The 13,217-nt window shown below is 31.0% G+C and overlaps 1 pseudogene; it reads left to right on the top strand.

Moving 5' to 3' along the window:
* The first annotated feature begins 3,699 nt into the window (after window positions 1-3,699).
* On the top strand, window positions 3,700-7,845 carry LOC107621053 (non-structural maintenance of chromosomes element 4 homolog B-like; annotated as a pseudogene).
* Window positions 7,846-13,217: the final 5,372 nt, after the last annotated feature.

The following is a 13,217-nucleotide window of genomic DNA, read 5'->3' as shown; positions in this document are numbered from 1 at the left end:
AATCTTTATATTGGGCCTTTTGGTTTATTTGGACCTAAGCTATAGTATTGGGTCAGAGTATGAACAATTTTATTTTTCTTATTTGATATAGTTCATATGAATTTTTTTTATCTTTTATTATATTTCTTTTATTCATATGATATATATTGTTGGTTTCATAAAATTTTTATCGTTTTTTATTTACATGAGTTCTCTTTTTATATTTTATTATACTTTATTTTTGTTTCGGCTGAAATTTTTTATTTTTTATTCGACAATGTAAAATTTATAATTATAATTCTCATATATTATGTTTTATTGTAACTCTTTTTTATAATATAGATTAATTGATCCCATTAAAAAAGACAAACTAAATAAAAAATTATTCATAAGTATTAATAAAATCATAAATATTGGATGCCAAAAAAATCTTATAAAAATAATATTAAATTAACATTTTCACGTTATTACTTGAAATTAAAAAAAAGTAACACATTTGATTAAATATATATATATAATTTATATTTTTTTAATAGAATAATGAGTAACAATGAATCTCTAAAGACAAAAGCAAGGGACATGGAGACTACTAAACAATTTATCCAAGCATGCTTAGATCAAGTTGCTAAACAGCAAGAACCACTCTTACAAAGAAAGGTTGGAAGGATGCTTTGTCTCAATTTAATGAAAAAATTGGAAAACAATATGATAAGATTCAATTAAAAAATAACTAGAACAATCTTAAGAAGGAATGGTCAACATGATACAAGCTTTTTGGCAAAGAAATGGGTTTAGGACAGAAAACAATTGGTACATAGTAACTTATTATTATAGCAAAAAGTTTAACTTTAATTTTGGTAATAAGTCTTGTGTTGATTAGTTGTACACATGTAGGAAAATCCCTTGTACGAAAAATTCAGAAATAAAGGACTTCCTTTTAAAGACGAGTTAACAATATTATTTAAAGATATTATGGCCGATGGCAAATTTGCTTGGGCTCCCTCATCTGGGATGTTAACTAGTGGCATAGAAGAAGATGGTGATGGATATCGACCATACTTTGAAGAAGGTAATGTTGATATAGAAAAAGGTTCTGGAGATAGAGATAGTGAAGAAGGTATAGGTGCTAGTGTGGGAGTTAGTTCTGAATTTCAACAAATAAATCTAAGCTCTTCTCAAAAAAATAATAGTCAAAAGAGAACGAAAAAAAGGAGAGATGTAGTTTGTGAAACAACAAAAAAGAAGAAAAATTTTAAAGTCCCTACCTCAAAGCAAATTGCAGATGCAATAAATAAAATTGCTTCTGCGTCTGAATCACACTCAACTATTGTGTCCACATTTCTAGTACCCGGTGCATCTATTGGGGAAGTAATGGATGAGATTCAAAAGATGGAAATGATCACTAATGATCCCGATTTTCATAGTCGTTATTGTCAACTAATGATGTTTAAACCTGCTTGAGAAATGTTTGTATCCTTAAAAGGATATGAGCAAAGATTGTTGGATTGGCTCAAACATGCAGCATATAATCCAATACCATTCATGCAAAATTATTATTTTTTTGTAATTTTCATGCAAAACTAATTAAGTTATTATTGTCCTCCATTTTAATTTGTCCATGAATTTTTCGTTATGCTAAGATAAGACAATAGAAAAATTTATGTGTTGCTTATTTATCATTTATAATATAATATTTGTGGTACTTAATTATTGTTCTTATTATATATAATTTATTTCTTAACTTGGTATGGATAAGAATTTATTTATATTTTTATGTAGGACTTAATTTTTGTTAATTAATTTAGAATGAACATGGAGTATTTGTTTGAAGAGTATGAAAAAGAACAATATGAAGAATCAAAATTACTTTCCATTATGGAAGAAGATATAGATGAAATTGAAAATATTTCAGGATTAATTGGTCAATATACAGTTAATTATCTGTGCAAAAAACCATGCAGAACTAGTGAACAAATAGGTTATTTATGGGTGCAAGAAATTTTATGTGGCCATAGCATTCGTTGTTATAAAATGTTTCGGATGGAAAAACATATTTTTTTTCAATTTTGTGATGAATTAGTTGAACAAGGATTAAAATGTACAAGACAAATGGAAGTTCAGAAAATGGTTGCAATGTTCTTAAATACGGTTAGTCATGGAGTGGGTAATAGGATAATACAAAAAAGGTTTCAACATTCTGGAGAGACATTAAGTAGACATTTTCATGAGGTATTGGTTGTTTACTTGAGATTATCTATTAAATATATTAAGCCATCGGATCTAAGTTTTAGAATGTTCATAGCAAAATAAAAAATGACCAACGATATTGGCCATTTTTAAAAATGCTATAGGAACAATTGATGGTACTCATATCCCATGTGTAGTTAGACCAAGTGATCAACCCAAATTTATTGGAAAAAAAAAAGGATATCCAACACAAAATATAATGGTTATATGTGATTGGGAGATGTGCTTTATTTTTGCTTTACCTGGATGGGAAGGCACTGTGCATGATGCTCGTGTATTTGATAATGCTATTACAACTCCTACCATGAATTTTCCGCATCCTCCTTCAGGTTAATTTTTATCATTTTCTTACAAATAAGCTATATTTACTTGGTTATCATGTAACTAATTTTATTACTCATTAGGTAAATATTATTTGGTAGATGCCAGTTATCCAACACCGAAAGGATATATTGGTCCATATAAATGTGAGCGCTATCATCTTGCAGATTTTAGACATTCTTCTGGATTTACAAATCATAATGAAGTATTTAATTATTATCACTCAAGCTTAAGATGCACAATAGAAAGAACTTTTGGAGCGTGGAAAAATAGATTTTCTATCTTGCGACACATGCCCAAGTTCAAAATTGAAACTCAAGTGCAGATAGTGTGTGCAACAATGGCTATTCATAATTTTATTAGAAGACATTCTGAAACAGATACTGAATTTAATCAATATGAACATGCAAACATTCTTGATGGAGAAGATAATAGTTATGTTGGTGAAAGTTCATATCAAACTCTAACCATTAGCTTTTCTGCAGAAATGGACCATGTTCGAGACTCGATTAGGGATCAAATTATTAATCACATGCAGTAGAAATAATAATGTTCTTATGTACTAATTTTGTATAAGATATTATTTTTTATGTATTTTATTAGTATTTTATCTTTTAATTTAATATTTATTAGTGTTTTTATGTATTAAAATATATTTTGTCAACTTTTATATGTTACTTTAATTTAGTAAGTAAATATTAACCTTATTATAAAATAAATTAATAAGATCTATTAAAATACCTAAAGTAAAATAATAGAATAATATAAAAAATCATTTTAATTGATATCTCTTTTAGTAATTTTTCATCTAAAAGTGATTTTGAGTAGTATAATCCAAACAAAATTTATTTTACTATAATCCATTTTGATATAAAGATTGCCAAACATAAATCACATTAACACAAACTTACTTTTCATCAAAATCAAGTTTGCAAAATCAGTTTTATGCAAACTCCAGTTTGTAAACTGTAATCCAAACACACACTTAATAGTGGCGTGTCGCGCAAGCTGGTGTGTGAATGCTGTTTCGCGTGTCTCTCGGTGGTTAAGACCTTGCAGTTTTTCAAACGTTTATACCTTTCTTACCTCCTTGTCTTAGTTACTCTCTCTATCACATCACTCGTCAGAACCAACAACTGTTAATCTCTCATCATGGCCAAGCACCAATTGAATTACTCCGATTGCCACAGCACCGCAATCAACACCAAGCTCCGTCGTCAGCTCCCTCCAGCTCACGATGACACCGATTATCGAACCCATCAAAGTCTTCGTTCTCGCTACCTTGCCTTCAACAACATGATTAACGGTGAACTCTACCTTTCTTTTCTCAATCTCTGCAACCTTCAGCTCTATTTTACTATTGTTTCATTTTCTATAGATTATTTTTTAAAACAAAAACCAAATGCTTGTAAATTGATGTTATAGCATCCATACAAGTTCAAATCTAGAAAAAGAAAAATAATGTTGATGTTACTTGTTTCCATGCTTACTTTTATATGTTTGCTTACGTTTTTTTTTTTTTTTTTGTAGATGAAAGGGACGAAATCGCAAGGGCTGATTCCAAGAAGTTTGAGTTGATATTTGGCAAAATGGAGAGTTTGCATCAACTAGATATCTAAGCTCATTTTTTCTATTATTAGCGACGCATTCTTGTGCTACATTTATATTGTAAGGTTTGGCTTGGCCACCTTGTTGAACATTTAAGAAATCCATAGTAATTAACAATGTACTAGTTGACTGAATGTTAAGATCGAAAATTAAACAAACTATAAAAAAATTATTAAATCAATCATAATAATTACGATGTTCTTTTCAAAAAATTTTCACATATGTAACAGAATTTATACTGAAAGTTTTCTGTTTGCCATTCGTATGCTCAAATTTTGTTGTGCATCCTTGCAACTTATTGTCTCAGTATAGTATACTATTCCTGCATGAAATTTAAAGGATATAATATTTTTTAGCGGTTTTGTTTTTGTTGGGAATAAGTAGTATGACCACAATCCAATCAATCATGTGTTAAATAATTTGTTATTGTTATTATGTTAAAATGTTAATATAATAAGGTCCTTGATTAAATTTAGAGATTTATCATTGTGATAGTGATCATAATATTGAGAGATAAATCTTTTATAATTTAATCTAAATTGTTCTTGGTCATAGAATTATTAAAAAGGACATTAATAATCTGGAAAGATCAATATATATATAATGGTCTTCATTGGATGAAGATTAATAGATCTCATTTATTAAATTATATATATATATGGTGCATATAGAGATATGACCATTGAACTGACTCACTTTGAGAATTCCTAATGGTTATAATTACCGTATATTTGTCAATAGGATATTCTCAAGATGAACATGGTAATAGAGTTTCCTTTGACCCGCGACTGTCATAGTAATTAACAATGTATTTATTATACTTTGATTCCGGATACCTAATACCCTAGGGTGCTAGTTGAATGGATATTGGGTATGATTTAAATACTTGTAGAATTAATGATTAGTCAATAAGGAATCCGTCAACTCTCGGTAAAGAGTTTGATCTCTATGATTATAATGAATGAAATGAATAAAACCTTGGCCAAGGGGATTGAATGAATGAAGAAATGAGTTTCTTAGGTCATTCACAGTTCATTATAATAATGGTAACAAGTTAGAGTTTGACAATTAAACCATACTCTAAAGGTTAACCAAGAGCAGGAAAGATGGAAGGAATTATACTTTGTTCTTCTGAGGTTCTTAGTAAAAATATATTACTTCATACTATCGGGTCGTTGAGGAGTGTTGCTAGACACCAACCTTAATTAGTAAATTTAGTATGACTAATTTACTACTCGCTTAGTATTGAACCTATGGGGTCACACACTAACGAGTGTTCTAATCTTTGCTGTAGAATTATTTAATTATTAATTTGATTTGATCAAATAAATAATTATATTAATTCAAATGGAATATTATTATATTTTTTGCTAGCACCAAGAATATAATAATAGTATGATAATTGAGAATATTATATGAGATTTGAGAATAATTAGTTATTCTATTTCTAAACTTGAATTATAAATTTGGATGAGATCCAAATCGATTATGTTTTAAATTGTTATGATATGACTCATAAAATTTGAAGGATTCAAATTTGGAATTTTAAGATATGATTTAAATTTGAATTGAGATTCAAATTTAAAATCAATAACAAATCTCATACTATATATATGTACGTCAAGAGTACATGATAGAAACAGATGAGAATAAAACATTAGAGCTTTATTCTTTTACCTCTACACACATAAACGTATGTGAGCCTAATTCTTGGAGAAGAATTTTATGGCATGCAAAGAGTTGCAAGAGGTTTCTCAATTTAGATCAGATGTCCATTGGTCAAGGAGTTGACAGCAAAGGTTGGTCTCGGTGTGGATACGCATAGCGCCTTCGTACCATCGAAAGAGAAAAAAATTTTTACTAGCGTACTCAGGTATTTAGATCTGATCTATTATATATTTATTATTGGAATAAAGTTTAATCACAAAATAGATCTTTAAGGATTACTTTCTTTTCTTCCACTGCGTGTTATGAACACATGGTAATCCTTCAGTTTTTGCAAGGAGTAACTAATTGACGTGGTATGTGATGTTTAATAGTTTTTGCTTCTAAAATGAATTTCTCAATTCTGATTGGTTGTTCTATCTAATTTCAGTTACAAAACCAAGAGAACAAGTGGCTGATGCAAAAGCTCTGTTGGACATAATGAAATCCTTGGTAATGTCTATGAAGGGTCATGCTAACGGTGGAGTCACTCCTTCAGAATTTGTATCGCACATTCTTGAAGAATTTGGAGGACAGGGCAGATCAAGTACTAGCACAGAACGTTGCACCAAAAACTCAACAGCTTGGAATGATATTGGACTATCAGTATCACATGTTTTTAAAGCGGGTTCCAGCTGCTGTACAATGTAACTTCAATGCATTTAGAATACTTTGTTCTGTAATTTTGATATCCATAGAAGACTTTGTTCTATACTCACCTATATGTTTTTCCAATATTTTTTCCCTTCAAGAATGGTCTCATCTATGCTAAAGCAATGTAGAGGAAGGTTGTTCATCGTAGAAGTAGGTAGCGTGTGAGGCCCAATGAATTGGCCCGGCTAGAAGAGGTAATAAGCTGGTTTAATATGTATAAAGTTTTCGATTGACAAAGGTATAAAAATTCGTGTTAGCAAGAGGTTTTGACTGGATAAAAAATTCTCTGATAGACCTGTGTAGCTTCTAATTTTCGACCTTTCATGTCTTAATTTCTAGTAAGTTGCTTTCTATCAGTTTATCACCCATTTATCTATAAGTAGAACGTCAAAATATTGAAGTTAAGAATATTGTGTACTGCTCAGAATGCTAAGCTTATTATGTAGTTATGATACAATTTTCTTTTCCTTCACATTGTTGTTGTTGTTTTTTTTTTTTTTTTGTAGCTTGACGGAGGTCCAAGAGAAGTGAAAGCTAATACAGATAAAAATATGTTAACGATGTTTAACATCTTAAGGAAAAATAGTGTTGTTAAGCTTGAGAATTTGATTTTGAATAGGAACTCCTTTGCTCAAATAGTGGAGAATTTACTCGCTTTATCATTCATAGTCAAAGATGGGCGAGCTGAAATAAAAGTCAACGAGGCTGGATCACAACTAGTACTGTGTGAGTTATTTCGAATATACTTGTATTAACATTCTCACTCTCTCTCGCTCTCACTGAACTTATTATCCTTTATCTATGCAGCACCCAGAAATTCCCCTCGTGCAAATGCAATTCGTGCTGGGGATATTGCTTTCGGTCACTTTATGTTCAGATTGGATTTTAAGGATTGGAAGGTATATGTATCTATGTTTACTTTGATGTCGTTAATGTTTTAGGTGTATGAGGCTATGTGCTATAGAAGGTTACCTTTCTTTGTTTCCTATTCAGTTTATTTATTATTTATTGTGAGGACATTCTAGAGAGCTTTAGCAATCAACTGGCTATGTAAATAGTTGAAACTTGTCACGGAGCTATAAAAATAGTTGGTACTTTAAGATTTCATTGAGCCATTTTCACATTGTGCTATAAAAAGGGAGCAGTATTGGAAAATTAGTAGTGTTATTTCTTTTATTCTCGAGTCTTAACCTATTGCTAAATGAACTTGTGTAAAATTGTAAGGTAGTGTTTTTTTGTGGGCTAATGTACTGGCTCTTCATGGCATTGAATTTTTAGCTAATGATCGATTCTTTTGGGGTTGTGGAGGATCTAATGCCTTATAGGGAATAGTCAATGAGAGGATGTAAACAGTGACAACATGATTTGGTTAAATAGAAGCAGGTTGGTCAACAGAGACCATTCACCATACAGTAGTGTATTAGTTGATGATCGTAAATTGGTAATTCATACTTGAATTGACGCAGTTTTTAGCCCGCGTATATATGCCTAGTTTCAGGTACAAAGATGCATGCTACTGTTCCTGACACTGTCAAGGAACAATTAGGAATATCTATTTGGCTTCTGTCTTCTTCCTTTTTTTTATGTTGACTTAGAATGATGTCTGAAAATTGATAATGACATTAGTTGTTATTAGCTATTTTGCTTTATTGTGCTTGGCAGCTACTATTTTATTAGGTGGATACTCCAATGAAGATTTTATAATTGTCTTCATGTGAAAATTTTTCTTTTTGACCCTTAGATGATGAATTGAAGGGTTAGATTTTGATATGTCATAAAAGTGTTATTTTTATTTAAAATGTGGCCAAATAAATAAATCACACTTTTATACAAAGCATCTTCATAAAAAGATGTTTTTGACATCTTTATTTGAGCAGCTCCCATTTTATTATGCTTAACGCCACTTCATTGAGAAATTCTATGTTTCTTAATCATATTTAATTTGTAACTAAAAATATGTACAATCACTTATTTTAATTCATGATATTTAATTTAAAAAATATTAGAAAACTAATATTTTTAGTGAAAAAATAGAGAGTTGTCTAATATTAATTTAATTGTAAAACAAAGATAAAGAAAAATGTTGATTATTTAACCTTTTTTGTAAATTTATATTAAAAATAAAAGTAAAAAGAGTGAGTATCTATATTTTACACTAAGGTAAATGTGTTCCATTATTTTATTTTTTCTCATTTTAGAAAATTCACGTTGGCTTATTACGTACGATGTTATGTTTTATTTATTCAATTAATTGTTACATATACTTAGTAACTAATTAAAAGAACAAAAACTATATGCATAAAAAGTCAATCTATGTATATGCGTGTGCGCACGCAGGGGCGGGGACGGGGGCGGGGGTGTGCGTGTATGTTATTTTAATATTATGATAAGATGCGGGGTTGACAACAAGAACAGTGAGGTAGGTATTGGTGAGTATGTGTACATGCGTGTCATTTTAATGTTATGATAAGTGTGTGCGTGTTATTTTAATGTTATGGTAAGATGCAGGGGCGAGGAGAAGAAATGAGTGTCGGTGTGTGTGCATGTTATTTTAATGTTTTGGTAAGAGTAAAATGCCGGGGCGAGGGCAAGGACAAGAACAGTGGGGGTGAGTGTTGGTGGATGTGTGTGTATATGTGCATGTTGTTTTAATGTTATGGTAAGATGCAGAGACGAGGGTGAGGCCATGGCAGTCGGTGTCGGTCGGTGTGCGTGTGTACAAGCATGTTATTTTAATGTTATAATAAGATGCAGGGATGAAAGTAAGGGCAGTGGGGTAGGTGTGTGTGTGTGTGTGTGTGTGTACATGCGTGTTTTTTTAATGTTATGGTAATATGCGTGTTATTTTAATATTATGTTAAGATGCAAGGGCGAGAGACAGGAGATGAGTGTCAGTGGGTGTGCGTGTTATTTTAATGTTTTGGTAAGAATAAGATGCAGGGACAAAGGCAAGGGCAAGAGCAGTGGGGTGGGAAGAATAAGATGTAGGGCGAGGGCAAGGGGCAGTGCAGTGAGAGTTGGTGGGTGTGCGTATGTACGTGCTTGTTATTTTAATGTTATGGTAAGATGCAGGAGCGAGGGTAAGGGCATGGCCGTGGATGTCGGCGGGTGTGTGTATGTGTAGGTGCGTGTTATTTTAACGTTATGATAAGATAATTCATTATTAGAATAACCAAATTTTAGTTTTATATTAGGTTTTACAAAATCACATTATTATATTTTTATTTTAATAATAAAATCTTTTGTTTATATTCACATATTTAAAAAAATATTATAAAAAATAATTTAATTTTAATAAAAAATTTACATATTCATCTAATTAAATTTATATGTTTATATAAATTTTTAATTAATGAATCTAAAAATTAGCTATACAATTAGTTGTTTGTATAATATTATTTTACCGCCATCGTATATTAAATTTAAATAAAAAATTGTGATAAATAAATGTTGACATCATGTATTAGATTTTCACTCACGTGATCACTCACCTAAATAAACTGGAGCACGTGATCCGTGAAGTAGTGGGAATTCAATCTTCATGCTAATTGACGTTTGACACCTTACAAAATTAGAAACTTTTCCGACCATAATAAATTAATGATTCAGAACTGTACAAATAATTTTCTGGAAACAAAGTGATAGTTTAACATCTTAAATTATAAGGAAAAAAATATTAAAACACATGCATATATGGTATAATAACAAATAAGTGCCTTTTAAGGTTATTGTTTATCTAATATAAAATATGCTAAGCAACACGATTCTTTCTAATTGATATTTTCTAAACGAATGTAAGTAAACCTTATCACTGTGCTTACTTCATTTGTTAACTCGCAATGTTTTTTACAAAATTTCGTTAAAAACTTAAAATAATCTACATTACCAAATTTGAGGGGAAGAAAATCAATTATTACATATCATGTCATATTAATTATTTTGTGATGTATTCACTTATAACCAGAGTTATCAGACTCGGCTCGACCCGGCCGGTTCGACTGGAAACCCAGTCATCTGGTCGGGCCGAGCCACTTGTTGAACCGGTTGTGCAACGGACCTGGTCGAACCTAGTTTGACCTGACGGGTTTTCATGAAACCCGATGACCCGTCCGGTTAATTTAACCCAGTCCAGATTATTTTTTTCCCCAAATACCTAAAACGGTGTCGTTTCAGACACCCCTCCCCCCTCCCGTATCCCTTTCGATGAAACCCTAATGCCCAAATACCGGAGTCAGTGTGATGTTGTTGATGTATAGTGGTGGAGCCAGTAAGTGAGAGAGCGTTCATGCATGTAGAGGACATGGAGCTAATGTTGCTGAGAGCGTGTTCGTTCTTTCAAATTGGTCCCCCAATTTTTGTTCCTCGAGAAATCAACCCAAAGGATGATAATGTGCTTTTTGGTTTCACGATGGTTCTCCCCCACAATGGCAGAGGACTAGATCTTGTGGCTCACAGTCCGTTGTGCTACGAAGAACACTTTGCTCGTCAGAAGTTTCATTCACAATGTTGGATAAGATTCTTTCTGCCACCAGTTATACTATTCGTGATTACAACCATCGCATTGTTGTACGTGTCACGGCGCAATTGAATTAGGACAAGAAAAAAAGAAGTTGACCGATTGAACAAGCGAATTCGTAAACTGGAGCTTGAAAACGAGGAACTTAGGGGACAAGTTGAAATGCTTAGGGAAATATTAGACGAATAAGTTGCCCGTAATGCTATTCCTGTATGTGGTTCTTTTTTATTCCTTTTTTTTTTTTTTGATAAGATGAGGCAGTTGCAGGTATCGGGTTGTAAGGGATGATCTTGCTGATGTTTTGGTTGGGCTTTTGATAACAAAGATACTTAATCTGGATCCTAATGGAATACAGTTTTCAGTTGGGTTCCCTCTAGGTTTAATGAAGTAGTTGTTAACTTTTATTTATCTGGGATCAACTGGTTGAAGTGGGTATTCTGTGTTAGATAGAAATATGTTAGTTTGTTTACCTTAATTCGATGAATGCTCATGGGTGTACTAAAGACGATCCTCGGGTCCAAGGGGGTTTGAAAATTTATATCTTCGAAAACTGGTTTTTCAAAAAAAAGAGATATAAGGAATGCAAGTAGGGAGCTAATATTATCCAATAAATTCATAGAATAATAAGCTAATGCAATTAACAGCTTATGTTTGTAAATTGTATGTTGTCATCTCTTTCTTCAAATTTGTTGTAGTAACAAGTTGGGATAAATTACTAATGTTATGATTAATAACTAAAAGTAAGAATCAATTGGTGCAACAAAAATTATTAATGGCAATTTTTCTAATTATTGTTTAGAGACATAATTGTTATGAAAATAATTTTTTTATTTGACAATTATTTATGAAATTTTTTTATAATGAAATTTAAAGGATCAACAAACCAAAATAAACTAATGAGTCATCAATCCTTTTTTTTCCTTTTAAATTGCTTTGCATGGAGTAAAATATTTTCGTCTAATTTTTAAATTATTGATTATGTAAAAGAATATTGTATTTAAAATTTTCGTACATGAATATTCACTGTTAAATTTAATCTTTTTTTTTTCTTTTTACATGGATTTCTATTGGATCATTCTATTTTTATACATTTGAGTACATGAATATTTACATGTAAATTTAATTTAATATTTTCTTTTTAAACTTCTTTGTATTGGACAATATAATTTTTTTGAAGTTTTTAAATTATTAATGTTGTAGACGAGTATTGGATTTGAAATTTCAGTTAATGTATTTTTTAATAAATTGTTTTGATGAATTCATTTAAGTTATACCACAAAAAATTAATGTTAAATTACACAGTTGGTCTCTACACTTTCAGTGAAACTGCAAATTGGTCCCTACACTTTAAAATTTTGTAATTGGGTCCCTAAAAAGAATTAAAATTTGCAATTTAGTCCTGGTCGTTCAAAAAGTGTTTGATTTAACAGAATATTCTCTATTTTAACAGAATATTCTCAGCATATTCTGAGAATATTCTGTTAAATGAACACTTTTTGAACAGTGGGGACTAAATTGCAAATTTTAATTCTTTTTAGGGACCCAATTATAAACTTTTAAAGTATAAGGACCAATTTGTAATTTCACTGAAAGTGTAGGAACCAACTGTGTAATTTAAACAAAAATTAAATAGTCAAGACTCAGATTTAAAATACAATACTCTTCTACAATGATAATAGAATTTATTCAAACATATTTATTCTTAATAGAAGATGTGATAGGAGTTATTCGTTATTAGTTCATACAGTCTTTACAAAAGAAAGCTTTTGAAAATTAACTTTGGGTGAGGCGTGTATCATATATGTAGTAGCTCTTAAGCAAAGGTGAGTAGTCCTTTCATCTGTCATGTCGCCGTTATCCTAAGGTCTACAACTGTGCACATGGGAAAAACGCATAGCAAGTGAGGGTGAAAGGGTCATTTCAGCTAGTTGCTTCTTCTATAAGCCTCGTTGGTGGTTCGTGAATAATTAAATATATTTCTTTTGTTTAAACATGTGATACAATCTATTTTTAAATGGAATAATAATATAGTTGTATTTGTTCAGCTGGGCCTGGCTCACTAATGGGCCATGATATGATATGAGCCCATTTCATGGTTTCATATAACACATGTGTAACTATTCATAATCATAGTCCGTGCAAGTTTGAGCAATGGAGACATGTGCTACTGTGGAAGAGAAACTTGGAA

The sequence above is a fragment of the Arachis ipaensis genome, chromosome B10 (genome assembly GCF_059453495.1).
Source record: "Arachis ipaensis isolate K30076 ecotype BB chromosome B10, ASM5945349v1, whole genome shotgun sequence".
Classification (NCBI taxonomy): domain Eukaryota; kingdom Viridiplantae; phylum Streptophyta; class Magnoliopsida; order Fabales; family Fabaceae; genus Arachis; species Arachis ipaensis.
This window is presented reverse-complemented; position numbering and strand designations above follow the sequence as displayed.